Raw genomic sequence first — 8259 nt, 5'->3', positions numbered from 1 at the left:
GACATTCTGTTGCTTCTGGGGCTTTTTCAGTTCTGAGTGTGTTGTATTTCACCTTTATGGCCTACACCTTGCACGGGGCACCTGTGTGTGATGTATGGCACCAGTAAGTGCTAAAGGCTTTGGTATACTGGCCAGACGTTGGGCTATCCTTGGCAGGAGATCCTGTCTGTTATGAATATTGCAACAGTGAAGAGAAGGACATCTACTGTTATGGGAAGATTTTATACAACTGTACTTCCTCTAGCCTTGCCCTTTGTTAGGACTGGAATGTAAATTGAACTGTTCCAGTACAATGACCACCGTTGTGTTTCCAGAGTTTCCTGTAAATTACAACCTGCACTGTAACAGCGTTATATTTAGTAGGATTTTAAACAATTCATTTGGAATTCCATCCCTTCCAGACTTGTTATTGGCATATTTTTCTTATGCCCATTTAAGTTCACTTTTCAGGATGTCTGGTTCTAAATCAGAGAATATGCCATCATTATGTATCTGTTGTATTAGAGTTTTTACATATATTTGTTCCACGTCTTCTTAATGTCCTCTGCTTCTGCTAGGGCTCTCCCATCTGTGTGTTTTATTATGCCAGTTTTTACCTGGAAGCTTCAGTTAATATCACCAGTCTTCTCGAGGAAATCTCTTGTCAATCCCATTGTGTTATCTTCCATTTCTTTACACTGCTGATTTAAATGTGCTTCTTTAACTCTTTTTTCCATTCTGTGATATTCTCCGCATTTACGTCATCCTGATTACCACCTCAGAGAATGTTTTGCCACCATTTCCTAGTACAGCAGACCATTTCAACCAATTCAGTCTGTTCACATCATTTTTTCATGTAACATTTCCTTTATGGAAACACAAGTCCTGTTAATGCTCAAGTTTGCAATGCTGCCATCTTGAAATAGTGTGTCTATAATACTGATTCACTGTTGTGTAATGCAAGAATATTTTTGTAAAGATGAATCAAGTGTATCTTTTCTCCCTGGAAAACTTATACTAATGATCTCTGCCCAGCTTAAATCCATCTCTCAGTGGGATGTCAGGTATGCTGCCAGAGTGGAGCTGCTGCTTTTATGAAAACATGCTTATATTTATATATGCTCTCTACCAGGTGACAAAGTAGTGACATTAATTGTCTTAAGGTAAAGACGTGCTTAATCAGATAATTTCAGTTTTCCATAAAGTATATCTTGAAATTCATTGTTATGATTAGCCATGGGTGCAGTCATTGTCACTGGAAAAAAAATCACTTGTATTGATACAGAGGAGTTAAATCACTTGTATTGATACAGAGGAGTTTGGTTGAAATATCCTATATATCCTATGCACAGGTTGGCTAAATTAAAGCCAAACATATCTCTTGCCAGCTGTGCTGTCTGTTTTTGTTAAAAAAAATAATGATTTGAGGTTTATTTTAATTCATATTTTCCTCTCTCTCTTAAATCCTCTGTCATTCTCTCATTGGTAATTGAACATACTTGATGCCATGCACCATGACAGACATTTTGTGATTATTGCTGTATACCATTTAGCCTCAGGTGTATTTCTGCTGAAATGCAAACCTCATGACCTACTGCATCTTGGTTTTTATTTGCTTATTTAGTACTTATTGCTATCTTTGCTGTAAGGTGGTATTAACCAGGGTACTTCAGTAGTAGTTTGTATTTATCTTTGATAGAGCAGTGATCCAAAAGGACCTTTTTTTCAGACACCACATGTCTAGTTAATTGCTATACTGAGTCGCACAGTAGATAGATGGATGATGAGGGAATCAAACTATAGACTAGGAAGATTGTATGCAGTCTGGAACAAGCATGGTAGATTTGAATGCCTTGGCGTAAGGGAGGGGTGTTGGTACCGTAGACCTTTTTTAGCTGCATTGATATTTGTCCTGTGCCAGTGCAGCATTCCATAAGCTGACAGAATACCATTCCTCCCTGCAGCCACCTGGGCTTCATCATGTTCAAATAAATGGGCAGAAAACACTTGGTCATCATCTTATTTACTTTATTTATTTATTTATTTATGTCCTTACAAATGTACATATTTATTTATTTTTAGATTATCAGAAACTGAAGACCCACCTGTGAAGTTTGAAATCTCACCATTAGTTTCTTACTTTGGGGAGGTAAGTGACTTGTAGAGTTAGCTGTTCATGTACTTTGCTATCTGACTTAGTCCTGCCCTTTTTTAACCCATTGTACCAGTTGACTGATTTTAAAAGTAAAAGATGAACATTGACTGAAGTGTCAGTATTTCAGTAGTCTGGACAGCCCTTGCTAATGGGGGTGACTGTCCTTGAAGGATTAGGTTCTATTTTTGTGAGGTAGTTTTGTTGAAAGTCTTTTGCCTACAGATCATGTTAAACATAATGTTCCGTCTTACTGCTGCAGCACATGTTCAAGTGCACCACTCTACCCAAATATACCTTCCTAGGAAGCCTAGGCAATAAATCTGATCACTTGTATATAACTTGATAGTACATATATCAAAAAGTTCATCTATTTATTTGGGTCTATATTAGAACACCGAACTTTCAAAATTTCGAGTGTTCTAAAATCGAACCCTATTAATGGAAAATTTAAAACATCGAACATACAGAATAGCGAATTTTTTTCCTAGGGAAAAATTTGCTGTTCTAAAACACATACACACAACACAAGCACACCAAACAAACAGCAATGCACACACATACACCTAAACTCTCACACCTAACCCTACATTAAACTATACATAAACCACTAACTATCCACTTAGCTTAACACAAACCCTAACCCTAAGGTCCGTCACTATCGCACAGTCACCTCACCCACACCCTAACCCTAACTCACCTATCTCGCCCTAACCCTCACGTCCACACAATCGCACACTTACCTGACCCACGCCCTACCCCTGACTCCCCTACCCCGCCCTAACCCTCACGTCCACACAATCGCACACTTACCTGGACCCGACCCGTAACTTTTCACCACAGTGCTGAAAATACCGAAGCAACAGAAACGGACAACCAAATTCTTTCCCTAGGAAAAAATTTGGTTTTCTGTTTCTTCAATATTTTCAGCATTCGCTGAAAACAGGTCAATATTAGAACACTCGAAATTTTGAAAGCTCAGTGTTCTAATAGAGACCCATTTATTTAATTGTGATTTTTTTCTTAGGGTAATGTAAATATGTTAGATTATGTTCAAATTTGTACTAACATGTTTTGGGACTGTCACTTGGTATTGCTACTTGCTATTTGTTACCTATGTAATCTTTAATTTTTTATGTAACTGGAACTTTTCTCCTTGGGTTTCCACTGAAAACGGGCCTCTGACCCAGCTGGGCCAACCCGGTTAACAAATGTCAATAAATAAATAAATAATATAGTAACAGGCATTTAGGGAAAGGTCAGGCTGGAGAACATTAGATCTTACATGATCCAGGCCATCCACTTCACACTGATGAACTGGTTGCCACAGACTGTGCCACACATCAGCAGCTTAGCTATTCCCAAAGTTCGAGCTCCTCTCCTAACTTCTTCAGTGCCTCTCACTTCCTTGTATTCTCCAGACCTTGTTTCCCACTTGTCCCATTGGATAAAGGTCAGAGTTTGCGGTTTTGCTTGTGATAAGTCTTCTCTTATTTGAAGGGCTGCTAGCTTAATGATAACTGTATTATGTGGTTTCACTTTTACTGTTTTTAAGATTTTTTTTTATTTCAGTAAGATAGTCTTTTTCTGTCTAGTCAAAGTTGGTTAACTTCTCACGGCGACTTCTCTTAATGTCTCCACCAGAGTCTTCCACCAAGCGATAGCTGTAGTATCTTGACCCACTCTGAGGATGAGACTTGATAGCTTATCCACAAAGTGAGAGTTGTGCAGGTGTCCTTGGCACCATGAGGACAAGATCTGTAAGGAGCCCTTCTGCACATATGGATTGGGAGCAGATGATGAGGGCTTTGGTCAACACCCACATTGAGTTGGGTCCTCTGTCTTCCCTCTCTGTATCATAGGCGGTTAGAAAAGGACCCATTCCTTCCACATCTTATGCTGTTTGTCTGGGCCCAGTTTTTGTACCAGGAAGTGAGAAGGATACTTGCATCTTCCACATCAGCACCACTAGTTTTATTTCCTTTAGTGAAGCAACAAGAGCACCCAGGATGGAGACCCCTCCATGAAAAGGCAGACCAAGCTGAGGTTGTGTGGTTTTGCAGTGCTTCCTTCGATAGAGCCTATCTGATTACACCTGTGGTGAAAGCAAGCTTGGTCAAGAGTAAACAGGAGGGTAGAATGCTCTCAGCTGGCAGGGGAAAGTTTTACTATAGCACATGTTTTATAGGAATCAGACGTGTACTAAAAACTTCACTTGTGCATTCTTATGTGCACTTCTTGGATAGAAACTCCTGCAGCCATATGGTCTCCTACAGTTGATGTCACCCAATGTGAACTGTAGTGTCAAGGGTTCTGTCACCCTTCCATCAGGTAGCAGCAACATCTCCCTTGTCTACAGAAGGGAGATTGCATGTGTTGAATATATCTCCAGGATACATTCTTGCACATAAAAAATAGCCGTGGCATCAGTCACAGCACAATTGAGACTGTGGGGAGTCAGGATATCCCCATATCCGATGACTGTCTCGGCCTCTACCATAAGAAAAGTCATTAGTGCCTGCAAGGGACTACTACTGCTTTTTTCTTGGTAATATCAGTGAACGCTGAAAAGTCCCTGTTGGAGCCATTGCAAGAGATCTGCAGCAGTCCTTAAGTTGGAGGTTGTCGGGGGGAGGGGGTATTTCCTTCACTTATCAGATCAGTTTGCCATTACCACTGATATATGGGCAAGAATATTCAAATGCTATCAACCAAAATGTCTTTCCTTCCCCAACTCCATTGCTATCCTTGCCATACATACCCCTAATCAGAAAACTGAGGCTAAGGAAGAGAGTCAGAAGAAAAAGAAACTGCTATCCAAGAGATCCTAAAAGACCAGCAAGGACTAAATGATCCAGATTTATTTTAGTACCAGAAAAAATGTGACACCTTAGTCCCGTTTTATACTCCAGTGACCCTAATTGTCTTTATCCCAAACTCCTATTGCATCATCACCCTTCAGTCATCCTTCTTCCCCACTACCAGAGAAGATTAAATATGCTGTTTGGACCTTCAAGATGGACAGTAAAGATGGAGAAATGGTGAAGTAAATTCTTGTGCCTGTTGATACTAGTCATTCACTGTCAGTTTTGCTGTCTCCGTCAAGCCTTACAGTTCCAAGGATGTTTACAAAATGTATGTAAGTAGATGTCCGCTTGATGTTGCGGGGTACCAAACTTTCCTTTTCTTATTTGGATAGCTACCTCCACTCATTTGACAGTAAGTCTGACTGGAACCTGAAGTTAATTATTCTGCCTCTATGGAGAGCTGCCTTCAGTTAGCTTGCTACTGATCAGTAGGGACATTGATTTTTTTTTCCATTTTTGGGGGGAATATCAGTAAATCCTAAGTTTGGATTGTGTGAGTATTGGAAAAGCACAGAATTTTCACAGATTTTTTTTAAGCCAGTAACACTCATTAACCATACATTTCTTCATAAATTTAGATGCTTTTAGTTTGGCTTATTGACTATAATGTACCTTGAATCTGTTGTAGATTTGCATATACATAAGTGAGCCCAAAAATTATAATGACCAAAAAAACGCATTTAAAAAACACTAGTATAACTCTCAGATTTCATCTCAGGAACATGAAATTATTTGTTTATTTATTTATTTATGAGAACTGTAAATCAGTTGTACTCCTTGTGGGCTGTCAGGTCCCAGTGGAAAGGAGTCCATTTAGTCACTTTGTGCCAGTGCTTCCGTCTTAAAGGACAGATGTCAACAGATGTCACTCTGGTTTGGAGTTTCAGTTGCAGCTGTAAATTCAAATCCCTGGGTAGTATGGTATAAAGTCTGCGTTGTGTCCGTAACAAACCTGCGTGAAGCGCATACCTTAATGGTTATTGTGCACTCGTGCATTGGTTTCCTGTCCCTTAACAGGAATGCATCATTCCCAGCCTCACTTTCACATAGTTCCATGCACAAGCTTACCATTGATATTGTAAAACAATACAGGAGTCCATCCCACTCTGACTTTTATGAGACGTGAAAGAATTGTGAAGCAGTTGTTTGCGATGTACATTAATAGTGAGCTCACCATCTGCTATTGAGATGTACATTAATAGTGAGCTCACCATCTGCTATTGAGATGTACATTAATAGTGAGCTCACCATCTGCTATTGAGATGTACATTAATAGTGAGCTCACCATCTGCTATTGAGATGTACATTAATAGTGAGCTCACCATCTGCTATTGAGATGTACATTAATAGTGAGCTCACCATCTGCTATTGAGATGTACATTAATAGTGAGCTCACCATCTGCTATTGAGATGTACATTAATAGTGAGCTCACCATCTGCTATTGAGATGTACATGAATAGTGAGCTCACCATCTGCTATTCTTCCACTACACATTTTATTAGATGATGTCTTCGAAGACCTGGCTCTTCCTCCTGCTCTGAGAAAACCAAACAGGTTTTGTAGAGTGCTTGAAACTCACAAGCACCTCTGTAAAAATCCAAAGTCTGATCCATCTGTTGTCTCTGTTGAATCCAGTAAACGTTTACCTAAAGGACCAACAAGACATCCCTGCCTAATGACAAGGAAAGCAGATTACTACACAGATTTGGAAAGAGAGTCTATGCTTCTGCCGTCCTGGCAGTGGGAGCTTTGAAATGTCAATTTCATGTGTTTTTAAGTAGCTTGAATCTATTCAAGACAAAATGATAGCTAAGGTAGACTCCTTATCCAAGGAAATTCAGGGGATAAACAAAGAAGCTTTACAGGTCTCTAGACACTCTTAAAAATGTGGCTATGTTGCTTTAGAAGCTTTTTGTAGAGCAGCTTTTGTCATCCACAGACAAGCATGACTCACGACCGTGCCCTGTCAGATCAGGTAAAGCCAGAACTAGACGTCTCACTGGACAGGGTGTTATTTTTGAACAGACGTTTGAGAAACTGGACAAAAAGAAAGCAAATTAAAACTGTGAAAGAATTTTACCCATCTCCAACCCCAAGGTCCAGTAGGAATTGCCCCTCAAAACCTTGGCCATTCCCCCATAGACAAGACAAGGGGAGACCTCCTCATGGCAAAAGACCAAGACAGTCTAGGAAATGGAAAACAGAATAATCTGAAAGCGTAGGGGGCTCCAAGAAATCTAACCAGCACCAAGAGCAACTGTGACAATGTTCTACTCCTCCCCTTCCTTTCCACTTCCCATCCCTTCTAGACCTCTAGCAGGAAGACTGCCCTTCCTAAACCAATGGAAAGCCATAACCAGGGATGAGTAGGTCGTCAACATTGTAGAGAAAAGGGTACTATATTCAATTCAGAGAAATTGCAGCCTTCTTGGGCATTCCAAAACCACCAAAGAGCAAGAAAGTCTCTTACTACCTGTCTTCGGAGAGCTACTCCAGCAAGTATCCCTTCAGTGTGCCCCTCCAGAACAAGAAAGAAAAGACTTCTCAATGATTTTTCTAGTCCCAAAAAATAGGGTACTTGGAGACCCATTTTAAACTTCTCAAAACTAATCAAGTTCCTCAACATCCCAAATTTCAAAATGCTTACATTGCAGAAATTACTGCCTTATGATCTCCCAAGATGTTTCCATGGGCCAAAAAGATGCTTAACTCCATGTCCCCAGAGTAGGCAGCCACCGAAAGAGCCTACAGTTTTTATCAACAGGCTCCCACTTCCATTTATTTGCTTTACAATTTGGGCTAATGCACCCAGAGTTTTCACAAAATGTCTAGCTCTTCTGAAAGCACATTTCAGAACTGAGTCCATATTTACTCCTCCTTAAAAGACTGTCTCATTCAAGGAAGATCCACTTCAGAGACCCAGGGTGCCTACAGGTCACTGTAGACTGTTGTCAGAAGGTAGGTCCCACCCTAATTCTTCAAAAATTTAAAACTTTCCCAACAACAAGGATCCTCTTCCTGGGGACCATCATAAACTTGTTTCACCAGAAAGCCCTCCTTCCCCAAGACAAGATTGTTTTCTTGATAGGCTGCCTGACTGGCCAGCTTTCGCAGCAGCTCATCACTGCAAGAGAATTCCTTAGGATACTGATGTACATGGCACCCTGCATAGTTATGATTCCATTTGCAAAGTTACACGTGAGGAACCTTTAATGGTTTCTAAAAAATGTCTCTGAACAGCATTCCCTAGAAACCCTGCT

General features: G+C 40.3%; 1 long non-coding RNA gene across 1 annotated transcript in view; it reads left to right on the top strand.

Moving 5' to 3' along the window:
- Window positions 1-2054: 2054 nt before the first annotated feature.
- LOC122790369 overlaps window positions 2055-8259 on the top strand; it is an 83154-nt gene continuing 76949 nt past the window's right edge. Inside the window, exon 1 of the long non-coding RNA XR_006363006.1 lies at window positions 2055-2128. This is a non-coding gene — a long non-coding RNA (uncharacterized LOC122790369). The remainder of the gene's footprint in view (window positions 2129-8259) is intronic.

This window comes from Protopterus annectens, chromosome 16.part0 (assembly GCF_019279795.1).
Source record: "Protopterus annectens isolate FY-2018-M chromosome 16.part0, PAN1.0, whole genome shotgun sequence".
Lineage (NCBI taxonomy): Eukaryota > Metazoa > Chordata > Ceratodontiformes > Protopteridae > Protopterus > Protopterus annectens.
This window is presented reverse-complemented; position numbering and strand designations above follow the sequence as displayed.